Source organism: Calliphora vicina, chromosome 1 (assembly GCF_958450345.1).
Source record: "Calliphora vicina chromosome 1, idCalVici1.1, whole genome shotgun sequence".
NCBI classification, from domain to species: Eukaryota; Metazoa; Arthropoda; class Insecta; order Diptera; family Calliphoridae; genus Calliphora; species Calliphora vicina.
The window spans coordinates 15,143,754-15,160,868 of NC_088780.1; the positions used below are offsets into that span (position 1 = coordinate 15,143,754).

Sequence of the window (17,115 nt, forward strand, 5' to 3'; positions counted from 1 at the left end):
ATACAAACACACTCTTAAACCAATACATACAAAATTACATGCATAAATACATATGTACATTCATACATAAGTTTGCTATATAATAAAACTTTACATTATACAATTTCGATGATGCTGACAATGATTACAATGATGAAGCCCCTTTAACAATGATTATGCAGATGACGATAACGTTTATAATAATAATGATGATGATGTTGATGATGGTGATGGCCAAGGCTCATGGTGTCCGTTCATCACCATGAAATTCATGCACATACAAGTCTATGCGTGTCTGTATTATTTCCTTAATGCATTTATCTGCCTGTATCTACATATATGTATATGAATGTATTCATAAGCATTTGAGCATATGTAAGAGTTTAATTATTTGCGCGTTTTATTTTATTTGTACTGTGTCATGTTTGAATGGAAAGATATTTTTTTATTTGTGTTAATCGCACTTACTCCCTGACATGTGTATTATTGTTGTTGGGTTGATTGAATGTGTTTAAGCGGTAAAATATCTTTGTCGCAAACACTTTGTGAGAGAAGACCTTGCGAAATTTGTTCATAGCAATATAACAATAGTTATATAATAAATATATATTGGATTAAAGCAAAACGAGGGTGGAGCACTTCAATATTTGTTTAAAAAAGTGAATTTTTCTTGGAATGTAGATAAGTTTCAGAGAAAGAGTAAAAAGAAATATAATCAATCATGATTTCTATTATATCTCATTTCAAATGTCTTCAAACTTTTGGCATCTAAATAAAATTTAACACAAATAAGTACCTTATATACACAAATTATGCCATCTAATTTTGTGAGGATCGGTACATAATTAGTCATAGCTCGCATATAATGCCCACTTCCGGAAATCACTTTGAAATGCATTAAATTTAACTCAAATAAGTGTTATATGCCCAGAAATCATGCTATTACTTTGTTTTGGCTTGACCAACTTTCTTACTTCTATCTTAAAATTGTTTTAGGTAATCTATCTTCTATATCTATAAAAATTAAATGGTCCATGTATGTAATGGCATCACGTGAGAACGGTTGGAGCGACTTGGCTGATTTTTTTTTATTCGATTCGAAATTTTCAGGAGATGGTTTGTAAAGAATAAAACTCGGAATTACAGTCGACTGTAATAAAAAAGCTCCCTAAAGTATGCAGTACAAATTTAGATATTTTATTTGCAAATAAATAAGAACAGGCAGTTTGTTGGAGAAACTTGAAGAACTAACATTAGGTCAACTAGATTTTTATAATTTAAGATTTTTTGTAAACAAAAACAAAAGTTAAAAGGGAAAACATTTAGAACAGTATCAAAAAAGTACTATTTTTAAAATGACGATAGAATAGAAAATTTATTCCAAAAATCGGTTTTAAAAAAAGTACTTTCTTAAAAATTTAAATATTTTTTGAGGAAAAGTTAAATTCAAATGGTTTTAGAAATTGCAAAAAAAAGTACTTTTGTAAAAGTACAAAATTCGAACGATGGTAGTTAAAATTTATTAATAAATGTAATAAAATGGTACTGTTCAAAATTATTATGATGCTAAAATATTATTTTTTTAAAATTTTTATAAATGTACCAAAAAGTATTTTTTTAGGATAATGAATTATAAAAATTTGAACTATAGTATTCAAATATATACATTACTAGAAAATAATAGTATTTCAAAGAAATACTAAAAAATTTACTATTTATATTTGGTTGATAAAAAAGTCCAAAAGGAAGGATAAAATAATAATACAGGTCAACAGAAAAAAAGGCTTGACTAACCACTATATAGATTTGATGCATCATGGCTACCTAAGTACAAAAATGGTAAAATTTTTCAATTCTAGGGATACATTTTTTTTAAAAAAAATTTTTCAGCAAAAATTATAAATTTTGTTAGGCATTTCTCCACATATTTAATAATAACTCAAAAACGGTTACATATCCTTTAATCCGTTTATATATTTTGTTTTAACCCTTTGACGCATATGGGACACCGGTGTCCCAAATGTTTAACATTAGATATTTTCAAATTAAACTTCTTTTTGTAATCAATTGCAATACAAACCGACTATTTGTAAACAAATCTTTATTTTCTTTGAAGTTTGGTATTACTGATTACGAAAAGTAAAACAAATAATTCAACTTTATTTTTGGTAATTTCGAAGTTCTTTTTTATAATATTAAAAAGTGATTTGTAATACATTAGTGCAGTTTCAAAATAGTTTTTCGATTGATTTTCTTAGAATGGTAGGTAAAGATTGTGATTAAATTGATTTTTGCTAAATAGAAGATTTTGAAGTATCAGCAATACGAGATTTCTTGTAAGGGAAACCGGTGTCCCAATATGCATAAAAGTTCGAGAGTGTGGAAATTTTTTCTTCAATGTTTTATGATGTTTATATACAATTTTTATATATTTAGGCCTATAAAACTACTAGAATATTCCGAAGCTACTGGTCCTCTGAACCAGATATGGGGGTGCCATGTATAGCTTCTGCTATGCCTCTTTCACGGTTTGAGGAACTAAGAAAAAATTTACATTTCTGTAACAATATTCGCAATTATTAAGTTCTCTTGATTTTAGACAAGCTTTAGTAAGCCTTACCATCAACATCCATAACAAATAAAGGGCAATGGAAATAAAACCAAACGTAAACGATGTTTGCAATGTGCTAAGAGTGCAAAATGCAATGTGCAAACTGAAATTGTTTTGTAGCTTTTTAATCCTTAAAATAAGCAATAAAAATTTGTTTGTCTAATTAAAATCAATGTTTCATACATTTGAAAATGTATTTGTTACTCCCAATACTAATTTCTCAGTTCAGAGATAGTCGGCCCTTAAGGCCCTTAATGCATATTGGAACACATTTCTCCCAAGAGATTTTCAGTAATCTACTTTAATTTTTTTATTTTTTATTTATATATATGTTTAAAATAGCTTTTAATACTTCACAAAAAGCACTCACATTCCCAAAAATTTTGCGTACAAGTTTTGTGCGTGAAAGAGTTAAACGGCTCAGTAGTTTCGGTGTTATAATAACAAATTGAATCAAAAAAATATATTTTTTAAGTGAAAATATAATTTTTTTTGTTTTAAAAAAATCATGAAAAATCGAAAACTGCGGAAATTGTCCACCTTTATTACTTTACCGCAAAGCCATATATAGTATCAAAAAAAATAAATATCCATCATAAAAATCGATTGATTCTTTTTGAATTTTTTCGCAATTAAGTGAAATCGCTCATTTTCACAAAATTTTTGTTTTTTTGTGTGATATACATAAAATTGAGTAGTTAATGTTCTTCTTTTGAATGATTTAATTTCAAAAAGATTTTCCACATGCTATGTACAAATTTTCACACATATGTTGCATTTCAATCGGCTCAGTAGTTTCGGAGTTATAATAACAAATTGAAACAAAAAATATATTTTTAATGTGAAAATATCAAATATTTTTTTGTTTTAAAAAAATCATGAAAAATCGAAAACGGCAGAATTTGATCAGATTTATTGCTTTATCGCAAAGCCACATGTAATAGGAACCAAATGAGATATCGATCATAAAAATCGATTGATTCTTTACGAATTTATTTACAATTAAGTAAATTCACTCATTTTCACAAAATTTTAGTTTTTTGTTTGATATACATAAAATTAAGTAGATAATGTTCTTATTTTGAATGATTTAATTACAAAAACATTTTCCCCAGCAGTTTCGGAGTTATAATAACAAAAATAATTTTTTTATGTGAAAATATAATTTTTTTTTTTTAAAAAAAATCATGAAAAATCGAAAACGGCAGAATTTGTTCAGATTTATTGCAAAGCCACATATAATAGCAACAACACGAGATATCGATCGTAAAAATCGATGGATTATTTTCGAATTTATTCACAATTAAGTGAATTTGCTCATTATCAGAAAATTGTATGTGCTTACAAGCGTGTACTTTGAGTGTAAATTTGACATGTTTTTTCTTATTGTACAAAAGAAAAACTTACCTAATTTCTTGGAATATACATTTTATAAAATCCCAATTCTTTGCCTTTCCAAAACTGTTTAACATTTTAAAGTCAGTTTAAAAATGTGTGAATTAAAGGTACTAAAGTACTACGACCTACCCTAAAACAGTTTTTTTTCAAAATAACTTAACATTTCGAGGGTGTTTAAAATCTTTGAACCCCCACTAGGTCGCTTTTAAAATTCTGACAAAAAGTATTTTTTTGTAGCAGTGTGTAATTAATAGTACTATTGAATTTTTTTTAAACAAAATTGGCAAATTGTGCGATTATAATAATATTTTGCAACAATGTAATTTTTTTTTCTTTAAATTGGTACTTTTTTGGAAATATACCAAAATTGGTTTCATAAAACAGTGTCTAATATAAAGGATAAAATAGTAATTTGGAAGGATTTTCATAAATATTACCAAAAAAAACAAGTAAGAAAGTATGGTCGGTCAAGCCCGACCATATAATACCCTACACCAAGTAAATGAGTAAAAATATTTTTTTTTTAAATATCAATAATTTATATTCGTGAGTGATTTTCGGAAGTTTATATGGGAGCTATGACCAATTATGGACCGATCACCATCAAATTAGGTCGTGTGATTTATGTCTATATGAAAGTTATTTATGTTGAATTTTGTGTATATACCAACATTTTTAAGCGATTTATGCACGTTAAAATGATTTGCGGAAGCGGGTCTATATGGGAGCTATGACTAATTATGGACTGATCGTAACCAAATTTTGTTATATATATATATATATAAAACTTATTTGGAGCGAAATTTGTGAAGATACATAGATAAATTAAACATTTATGACCAATAAAGTCCAATTTCGAGAGGACATTTGTATGGGGGCTAGGTGAAATAATGGACCGATTTCAGCCATTTTCAATAGGCTTGGTCCTTGGACCGAAAAAGTAATATGTACCAAACTTGATCGAAATATCTTCAAAATTGCGACCTATACTCTGCACACAAGGTTTACATGGACAGCCAGCCAACCAGACGGACGGACATACATCGTTTAATCGACTCAGAAAGTGATTCTATGTCGATCGTTATACTTTAAGGTGGGTGTTAGACTAATATTTTTGGGCGTTACAAACATCTGCACAAACGCATTATACCCTCCCCACTACGGTGGTGTAGGGTATAAATAGTACTATTTTAAAAAAGTACTAAAAAGTTAATACGTATTTAATTTTTTTTATAAAATGAAGGCAAAATAACATTCCAAAAAAGTAATATTTAAAAAGAAGTAACATAAATGTATATCAGTATTTTATAATTTGTAAAAAATACTACTATTTTAAAATAGTACCAAAAAATTAACATTTAAATTTAAATTTTTTTTAAGTTTTGGTTTACTTTGTATAAAAAGATACTATTTTAAATTTTCTTATTTTCTGCTACTAATTATATTTTTATTTCCCAAAATTTACACATTCTAAAAAGGTACCATTTCTAAAAAGTACCAAAAAAGTACTATTTTAATTTTTTTTGTTTCCTATTGCCCTCACTTAGTGTAGAATAAAATAACATATTTTCCCAATTTAACTTGACCAGCCCTCTTTCATATAAACAATAACAACCATTCAAGTGTGAAAATAAATGTTGTTTTATTAAATTAAATTATTTATGTACATCTGGCTGTTTAAGTGTTTAATCGAAGGTTTTGTAAAATTATGGTCTCTTTTAAAACCGGAGGTTAATACTATTTATTTATGAGGTTAATACTATTTATTTATGAGAGTAATTGAAAAATCGTTCTTATATAAATATTAAAATTTAAGTTCCAAATATTTTGCTTTTAACATTTATCTGCTTTTATTTATAATTATTTTTTTTAATTTTCCTGTATCTTACTTAAAGTCGTTTTCTAATAAATATTTATAATTATTATTATAATACGTGTAATAATATTTAATTACTGCAGTTTTTAAATGCAGCATGCAGTAACATCCATAAACTACAAGCATGTGTGGATTTTATTACATGTAGTGGTCAAATAACTCATTCGGTCTCTTGCATTATCAAACATACACACTCTATTTCTCTTTAGAGCAACACTCAAACATAAATAAAGCTGTTGCCTACGTTCTTGGGCTGCAAAAAAAAACACTGGACCATTTTATATGACACTGCTGTTGTGGACATTTAACGAGAGAATTATGACCAGTGCCACAATGAATCATCGAAAAAAAAACTGGAGGGCTAAAAAACTTACAGCGTTAGTATTGCAGTTATAAACACTGCGATGAGTAGTTGCAGCAAAAGAATTAATAGCAGAAATTTTAAAGGTACAACCCCCTAAGCGTGTGAATGACACTTTTGTTTTGTTGTCGTTGACAACAAGATGTTGGGAAAAAGGAGGATAAAGATGAAAGGTTTAACTAAATAATATTTATTGTAAAAACAGGAATTTATTTTTTTAATTTAAAAAAAAAAAAAATGAAGCAAATAATTTTGAGTTTTGGTAGCCTGTTGATAAGCATGTTTGCAATATATCGGATTACTTGCTTGATTTTCTTAAAGCTTATTTTCATATCTATGATTTTCTTATATATTGTTTAGCAATCGGTTTAAGGGTTTAGCATATAGCTATATGTTTATTATTTTTGCCAATAATTAATAACACTCATACGCCACATAGTGCGGTCAATGAAAAATAAGTGGTAATTAAACTGTAGCTTTTAAACTACTGGTGCGATTACAAAATGATGTACAATCAAATAGTACAGGAGGACAAAGGCTTTCAGAAAATTAAACTTGTGGTCACCCTGTTAGAAAACAGGAAGATACTGAGTGTCAAAGTCGACCACCTCTGATTTGCATAACTTTCTACAGCTCGTAACTGTGCTAATATAAATAGATTTCAATAAATTTTTAATTTTGTTATAAAGAAAATAGCATAAATAAATAATATCCTATTTATTTCTCAAATTTATTTATTACTTATTGAAATCTACTAAAATTTAAAAAAAAAATTCTGTTAAATTTTCGAAAATCATTAAATTTGTTTTTAACTACATTTTCCTTAAACAAACATCTGCAGACGGACACACCCCACATTAAATATAAATTGTTTTCGTTTCAGTCTTTTTTCAATAAACATTAATAATGACTACATTTGGGTGTTATAAAATGTAAATGGGAAAAACAAGAACGAACAACAAAAAAACAACCCAAAAAAAATATATTAAAAAATCTACTGCTATAAATACAAATCGTCGATATTCAACAGATTTTCTAAATTGATAAATTTACAAGCATTTATTATGCCACTCGTATGTTTTTTTGTTCTTGCTGCTTAATGTTATTTTTGTTCTTGTTAAGTATCTAATACCTCCTACAAATGCTACAATAAGCTGTAAATTTGTATACAAACTAACGCAAGTGAACTAAGTATTTACAAACGCCTGTATGTATGCTACACATCATACATGAAAAAGAGATTTTTTTTAAACAAAACACATGCAGCCAGCCATCCACACTCTCCCACACACACACACATGGGCCAACACCACCCATATTCATAACAATGTTTCATCATGCATATCATTTTAATATTTTACAATAACAAAACCCTGGCTGATACACACTCACTCACACACACACTCGTTTTAACAGTTAGTCGTGGATACAAAGGGAAGAGTAAAGTGGGAGGCAAGAGCATAAGAAATAATGCCAATAGAAAATCGTTTTGTAGATAATATCATCCATCTCTTGTTGTATTTTCTTTTATGCTTAAACATATATAGATTTTATTTATTATAAATAATGATAAGTTTTTACAACACAAGTGCGTAAATTTAACAGAGAGTGAGAGTGTGTGTGAAAATAAGGATGAACGTGTGTATTTTATGGCACAGTAAAGGGCAAAATAAACCACAAAAATTTTGTTAAAAATAAACTTATACTCGGACTCCTTATACTTATAGTTGAAAGGTTAGCATATGAACATTGAGAGGGAACTGAAAACTTCTAGATAAATAGCCCCATTTTAATATGGTTTAAGTTTTGAATTTTTGAAAAAAATTTAAGTAAAAAATGTTGAACTTTGGTGACCTGTATATAGGCGTGCTTGCAATATATCGGGTGACTTGCTCCATTTTTTAAAAGTTTATTTTCTTCTCTATGATTTTGTCATATATTGTTTAGCAATCGGTTTAGTGGTTTAGCTTTTAACCATATCGAGCCCTTAGTGCCAAATTATCGTAAGCGACAAAATAAAAATTTTACAGGAGAAGGTTTTTTTCGATTATTTTGAAATTTATACATAGAATTAAAAATGTTATGATGCGATATAATATAATTTCGTCAAGCTATTTGTCTATTTTTCAAAAATATTTATAACTTTTGACAATTAAAAATTCATGGAATACTTTATTGAAAAATATGACAAAAAATGTTTTTATTGAATTTTTCGAATTGAAATAAAATTTTTATTTATGAATAGTTTTTAATGAAATTTCACTGTTATGTAAAATGTTCTACTTAAAATGGCAATTCCCAAAAAAGTGTTGAAAAATCCCAAAAATGGAAATATTTTAGTTTTTTGGCTATAATATCCATACCAGGGTCGGTGTTATCGGAATCCTTTACAAAATAATTAAACGTATATTGGGCCATCTAAAATCGGTTACTATTTTTTGATATCGAATATGCGATTTGAGAATTTTTGCCTTAGAGTTTAATTTTTACACAAAAATTTTTAATTTTTTTTTCATTTGAAATATTTTATGCAAATTTAGCTTTCAGAAAGAATAATTTCCTCTTAGAAATTTTTTGCGATAACTTAAAAAGAAAAAACGTTATTTTTTCCCAAAAAATTAACGAAAAATCGGCTTTTTAAAATCTTTTAAAATTAAAATGCATATAACTTTGGACTTGGTCATTATTTTTAAACAGTTCTTTTTCTATTTGACACATACATATGTTGTTAGTCTAATGAAGGAAAACTGGAGAAAATTGGAAAATATTTGGATACGCTGTTATCAAAAAACTGGAGTAGGTTGGGTAAAACTGTTGAAAATTTAATTTTCAAATGTGAATATCTCCTAAGATATAAGAGATAATTGATAGCTAGCTTTTGTAGCGCTCGATATAAAGATTTTATATGTGTAATTTTTTTGAAATCGAAACACAAACGAAGAAATAGGATCGTTTTAAATATGTAACAAACCCGAGGTGTCCTACTTAGAGGACCCTTGGCCCCTGTAGGGCCCATGAGGTCCACGTTCAGAAATTAAACTCGACAACACTTCTTCTTTACGTATGTGAAATTTCATTTAAACCAATCTAACCATTTAGAAGTTAAAGATTTATTTCCCTCTTTTTTTTTTATACCACTATGTGTCTCTTACGATAAAATTCGTTTACTGTAAAATGTAAACATTGACTTACGATAAAATCTTACCCCCTATAAATTTGAAGTTAGTAACAATTTTGATATTCTCTATAAAATTTTAATTTTTGCAATAAAAAAAAAATTTAGAAAATGTCGCTTACGATAATTTGGCGCTAAGGGCTCGATATGTTTAAACTTTTTAGCAATAATTAATAACACTCATACGCCACATAGTGGGGTCGATGGAAAATATGTGGTAATATATCTGTAGTTTCTAAACGAATAGCTCCATTTTAATAAAATTTCATTGCTATAGAGGAGGTGCTTATAAGTTTAAGTTGGACTTAAAACACCAAGGGGGCGCTGAGCCACAATGTCCCAAAGTGGGGCACCTCGGGTATATAAAGAATTAAAAATGATGCCAAATTTTTGTTCGCTATTTGATTTGAAAGATTTTTATATATATGGAATCTACTAGACGAGATCTACAAAAATTTTTTATAGTTTACGAGTTATTCGCATTTCAAAATCTAGATTTTTTACCTATGTACCTTGGACTGCTAATTTTTGCTAATTACGGATCCAAATGTTTTCCGATTTTCTTAAAATATATTTTTTTTGAATTAACAAATTTGTTAATAATTCTAAGAAAGAACTGTTTAAAAACCTCTACTTAGTCAAAAATTATTTGCATTCAAATTTAAAAAAGAAATACAAAAGTAGTTTTTTCGAAATTTTTTTTTTTTGAAAAAATTCCATTTATTTTAAAAGATATATAATGTGTTTACATTTTTCTGAAAGATAACGTTTCGGTAAATATTATAAAAGCAAAATAATATCAAAATTCGTATTACTACGCGGTCCAGAGCCTTCCAAAGCAGACCTATTTTTTATGTAAATTTCAAATTTAGACAACATTTTCTCTAATCGAATAGCTGCTTGGAAAAAATTAAGAACTGTTTTGTATGTCCCAATATGTTCTTCTATATTATGCAAAGGGATTTCATAGCTCCGAGATTGGTGCCTTCAATAGATCTAAAAATGTAAAAAATCCCAATTTTGGGATTTTTGAAAAGTTTTTTGGGAATTTTGGGATTGTTAATAACTATTTACAAACGTCTTTTTCTCTTTTGCATTTCGATCAAAAATTTCCTTGCATTTTAAAAATTAAAATTTTCCAAAAAAAACAGCTACTATTTTTTAATCCCTCTCACATTTTTGAAAAAAGTCTTTTTTGAAAAGAGCACATAATTTCCTACACGTTGATATATAAATTGTATATCTTTTCTCTTCCGCTTGTCTCATTAATTGCCCCTTTCGGACCCACCAAATACAGAGCCTTACCTTAGCGAAATAGATATTTGCCTTTGGTGTCGATTCGGCTAGTTGGTCGGGCTTCATATACAATCTCTTGCGCTTCGGGTTATCGTAATGAAACCATTTTTCATTGCAAGTAATAATTCGGTGCAAAAATTATTTTCTTTTATAGCGTTCAATTAGAATTTCAGACTTCAATGATATGATACTTAATTTTCCTGCTTTTGCAAGCTCTTGTTGAGTTTGACAACAATCTGCATGGAGTAATGCCTCCAATTTTTGTTCTTCAAACTTTTCTGGCTGGCCTGTGCAATCTTTGCCTTCCGTGTCAAAATCACCACTTCAGAACCGCACAAACCATCTCTCGCACCTTGAAACCGATGGAACACATTCAAATTAAAAATTTAAATTAAATAACTAAAGCAAAACATCCCGCATATGACGTTTCGTTTCGTACAAAATTCGACATTTTCGAATCAAATAAAAACTGTGTACACTATAATCTTCAATAAGTGAGAATAAATGACAGATATGTACCCTTCAAAATGACGTATAAGTTATTAAAAACATAGTCCGCGTTCAAAAGATACTCCATCTATTTCCCGCATTTTTAGTTATACACCCAATAGATGAAATTGAAAGAGAGAGAGAGAGTTTGAATACAGGCTGTCAAAATTGTCCACCTCGAGTACGATAAAGTTCCACTAATTTCCAAATTAAACAAATGTGTAACGTTTGGGCTGAATTTCATTCAAATATGTAACGATTTGGCAACAAATTACTCCTATAATCTTAATGGTGTGGCAGCAGTATATGAATTATTAATTATATTTAGGTGGCGTATGAGTGTTATTAATTATTATAATTTTTTTTTAAAAAATTCATATTTTCTAAACTACTAATCGAATGTTACAACAATGTATAAACAAATAATAGAGCACGATCTAAGCTTTCATAAAATTAAACTACTGGCCAACATGTGTGAATACTGGGTGAATTACAGCTGGTCAAAGTTCAAACCTCATATTAAATAAACAGTTCAAACTTTTACTAATTTCGTTATTTTGCTTATAATTTCTGGACTAAATAAACATCAAAATATCAAAAGCTTACAATAAATAGAATAAATTGTGGTATGCTACACAAAAGATAACAACAATATAAAAACTACAAACTGCTAGATTTTTTTCGCAACTAATAAGTAGGTAAACTTTATCAACCTATAACTTACTCTATTCTCTAAATCATTGGCTTACATCTCCACTAACTTCATGCACAAATCTTTCTCCATTTTCCCATCCAATGTATGTATTGTTTTGCCCCTTACTATAACCCTGGTTGTCTTGTCATTGTATTCATATTTGTATTTTATTATTCCTTTTATTACAAATAAATAACTACATAAAATAAATATGTATACATTTATGTGTATATAAAGTAGGGAAAAAATCACAAATATAAAATGAAGTATTGGATTTATAACATTTTCTTCTTGTTTTTTTTGTAAGCAGACTGTAATACTCATGGCATAATGACAAACAATCGGAAGTCAAAACAGAGATATACTTGCCATGTTATAAAAAGAATATATAAATAATAAATAAATACAAAACTCATAACTTGTCATTCATATTACAATTTAAATAAAAAAATACACAAACTCACATACAAACAGATTTAAATATATGTATGTACGAGACATATATATTTACTTAGATGTAAAGTATATATGGGCAATTCCATGAGAATGATAACCTCGACTTAAAAAACAAAAACCCTTGAAACTTTTTTTCAATATGAAAGTAAGAAATGAAAAGAAAACAAAACATGTACCTCAAAATTACTTCCATTTTATGCCACGATATTCCCATATTTCGCTGGATATTTTGAACAACAATGTTTCGAAAGAACTTGTTTGTTTTTTTTTAAATGTGAGACCAAATTATATTTCAGATACTTGCAAAATCTATTCCACTTTATAGGCGTAAAAATGTCACGTACTATGACATGGAATTGCCCATATGTATGTATTTATTAAGTTGAATGATGTATGTGAAGGTAATTTATTTGATACACTCTCATGTATCTCTCAATCTAAAAAAAAAATTGTATTTGTTGTCAGGAAGTGAATTGTTAGTATATAAGTGTGTGTTGCAAATACATACATAAATAATAAAAGCCAATAATCATTGTGAAGATTTTATTAGTTGAAATATAGACTTAAATATAAATGTATGTTTACGAGAGTGTGAGTGAAACAGGAAGTGGATTTGTTAGACAAAGTTGTTTGTTAAGTAAAAGTTTAAAAACATAACAATAATTGGCTTCAAATTAGTTGAAATGATTTAAAATTTACTGAAATTTCTAGAACATGATTTTATGGAAACACTGTATTAAAGAAAGATTTTACTTTTTCACTTGTAAATTCTTTATTAAGCTAAATAATATATATCTTTAAAGAATATCTTCGGTTTTGTAGAGGTTCCTCCAATTGATCTGGTATATATATCAATAACACTCTCCCAACTCAAAACAGAAAGGGTGGCGTATGATTGTTATTAATTATAACACATAATGAATAATTAATAAATATCTTCCAAACTATAAACACAACAGAAAATATGTGTGGACATAAATTGTAGAGAAAGACTTTAGCTTTTATAAAATAAAACTAAAAACCCTTTAAATAAAGCACCTTAAAAGTAAAAAACTTTAAAAATTTTCTGATTTTATTTATTTCCATAAATAAATCACTAACAAAGTATATTTTATATTTTTTTTGCCTTTATTACCCTGAGTTTCGTTTTTTATTTTACACTTTTGCTTAAGCTTAATTAAAGTTGAGATGAATATGGCAAAACAGGAAATGAAATGTAACTAAAGTGAAACAGCTTTCTGTTCTTGCTGTTACTTTCAACATATATAAAAGACACATGAACAAACAACAACACTATAACAAAGTAATGAAAATAGTAGGAGGAGAAAATGACAGGGCAATGGTATAAAGGAAATATGCAACAATTAACATGCTCAATAGGGTTTTATAACAGTAACAATAACAAGCAAAAAAAAGCGCAACTGAAAAAAATAAACAGTTAATGTATTTAAGACAACAAGCACGCATATTGTCACAAACAACACATACATCAAGATAATTTAAAAGGGAAGGTAAACCAAATATAAAGTTGTAAAATATATTTTAAAAATATTGTCAATTTACTACAAAGATAGCACTTGCAGCTAAGGTTAACATTTTGCTAGGAAATAACTAAAAATTTGTTTTGAAATATTGCTAAAAAATTTTAAAATTGGTAAAATATTTTTGAATTTTTTTTATTTTTTTGTTTAAACTGAATTTTTCGTAACTTCTGTTATAGTTCTTACAACACTTTTTTGTATTTGGGATATATATTACTGTTTTCCATCACAAACAATTTAAATGTCACAAAAAACTTCAATAGTGTAAGATATATACGTAGTTTTGTTATAATTTCAAATAATTAATATTAATCATACGCTCCGTAGCTCTAGAAATGGTAACTTCTGAACTATGTAACTATGTATGTAACTTCTGAACTACTAAACCGATCTTAAAACTATTAACATGTTCAATGTAAAGGAGGACCTAAGCTTTCAGAAAATATAAATAAGAAGTACCCTGTAGCTACACAGGATAATCTGCAGGATGAAAGATTATTAAATAACTGGTTTTTAAACTTTACTTGCAACATTTGTCCAATTTTCCATTACAACATTTAGCACACCTTCTTCGCTATCCCTTGCAAATGTATTTAAACCTGAAGCAATACTATTGTATGTAAATATATGAGTGTAATTAAGAAAACAACAACAAAAATAAATATATAAAAAAGTAAGGCACTAGTTAAAGTAATGACTAACCATTGCACGACTACTGCGACACATATAAAGTGTTAAAGGCTGCAGCGGCAGAAATAATACTCACAAAAAGCAACAAATAAAACCAAAAAATAAAAAACAACAAAAATGCTACCAACAGCTATTAATTCCCCAAGTAAGAACAGAGCAAAAAAAAGGCTAAAAATTCAGCAGCAAAACAAAATGTATAAACGTGTTGTAATGTAATGTAAGCATAAATTTAACTTTGTTTACGTCTCTACACAGAACTACACACACACACTTGCTAACATGTATACCGGAAAAAAGAGAAAAGAAGAGAGAGAGAGAGGACAGAAGACCTTGCAGTTATAAACAAACTATTGCTGGCAATCACCAAACAACATTCCTTCACACAATGATGTTTTGGTATTAAATTTTTTCCTGCTGTTTGTAGTTTTTTGTGTCTTTCTCTCTCGCTTTTTTTTTGTTTATTGCCTCAGTATTGAGAAAATTAACAACAACTGCTGGAATAGCATTGGCAGCAGCTCTTTAACGTGTTACTGAAAACAGTTATAAATTTTTCAGTAACTTTATTCTTCCAAATACACGCACTCACAAATAGATTTGTATGCACTAGTACAACAACACAAAGGCATGCAATATATTTCCGTTAAAAAAAGTAGAAAAAAAAGCTGCAACACAAATAGGCGGCCAAGCTAAAAAAGCATTTGAATTAATCCAGTACTAAAATAGTTCTCAGTACTAAAATAGTACTAAGTACTAAAATAGCACTAAGTACTAAAATAGTACTAAGTACTAAAATAGTACTAAGTACTAAAATAGTACTAAGTACTAAAATAGTACTAAGTACTAAAATAGTACTAAGTACTAAAATAGTACTAAGTACTAAAATAGTACTAAGTACTAAAATAGTACTAAGTACTAAAATAGTACTAAGTACTAAAATAGTACTAAGTACTAAAATAGTACTAAGTACTAAAATAGTACTAAGTACTAAAATAGTACTAAGTACTAAAATAGTACTAAGTACTAAAATAGTACTAAGTACTAAAATAGTACTAAGTACTAAAATAGTACTAAGTACTAAAATAGTACTAAGTACTAAAATAGTACTAAGTACTAAAATAGTACTAAGTACTAAAATAGTACTAAGTACTAAAATAGTACTAAGTACTAAAATAGTACTAAGTACTAAAATAGTACTAAGTACTAAAATAGTACTAAGTACTAAAATAGTACTAAGTACTAAAATAGTACTAAGTACTAAAATAGTACTAAGTACTAAAATAGTACTAAGTACTAAAATAGTACTAAGTACTAAAATAGTACTAAGTACTAAAATAGTACTAAGTACTAAAATATTACTAAGTACTAAAATAGTACTAAGTACTAAAATAGTACTAAGTACTAAAATAGTACTAAGTACTAAAATAGTACTAAGTACTAAAATAGTACTAAGTACTAAAATAGTACTAAGTACTAAAATAGTACTAAGTACTAAAATAGTACTAAGTACTAAAATAGTACTAAGTACTAAAATAGTACTAAGTACTAAAATAGTACTAAGTACTAAAATAGTACTAAGTACTAAAATAGTACTAAGTACTAAAGTAGTACTAAGTACTAAAATAGTTCTAAGTACTAAAATAGTTGTTATAAGCTTTTATAACAATATAAAACTAAATGTGGTCAACTTTGACACAATGTTGCACACCTTGTATTCCCACAGGGTACATACGAGTTATATTTTCTGAAAGCTGGGCTCACCCTCTGTGATAGTCACATACATTGTTTTTCCTTCGCATCATTATGTCCCGTCAATTATCGGAAAAACTCCTTAACAGTACTACGCAGCGTATGATTAATATTGATTATGACTTTCTTACAGGAAATTTAAATAACCTCATAACTACTAAAACCACAGCTTAAATTCAAAATCCTAATGAAAGCTAACAAAACTTACTTTCTTCTTATATAAAAACATCTATAGTTTCCTATCCAAAATTACTTCTGAAATGAGCTCAAAATTACCAAACCTTTTTTATTGAAATTTTTAAGTATTTTAAACAAATTTTTCCACTAGACCTCGTGCCACTAACTAACAACAATTTATGCCGCATGTTGACGCTTTTGCAGTTAATTTGTTGTTGTTTATATAATAACTTTTTTTTCAGTTAAATTATTTTTTTAATAATATACTTTTTGTTGCTGTTGTTCTCATCTGTTACGTGTGGTTTTTATTATATTATTTTTTTGTGTAAACAATAATTTTTTTATGTTTTTTTTCTGTTTTACAACCATGTCTATTTTATTTATTTTTTTTGTCAAGTTGTTATTTTGTTTGTAATTTAAGTTATTTTTTTTAATGACTTTACTCACTTATACATACATATATTTATGTATGAAAACAAATACTTGAACATAAATACTCTTATGCCCAGGCATGTGGTTAATGAATAAAATTTATATGTTTGTGTTTTTAACAAAACCAGCAGAACAGAAATTGTATAATTATGTTAATAAATTTAATGCCATTTTTGCTATAAAGTTTTAATCAC

General features: G+C 27.6%; 1 protein-coding gene across 1 annotated transcript in view; it reads left to right on the plus strand.

Annotated features, from left to right (window-relative positions):
- Positions 1-17,115, plus strand: part of LOC135964177 (hemicentin-2-like) — a 291,111-nt gene that overhangs the window by 170,060 nt on the left and 103,936 nt on the right. The window lies entirely within an intron of this gene.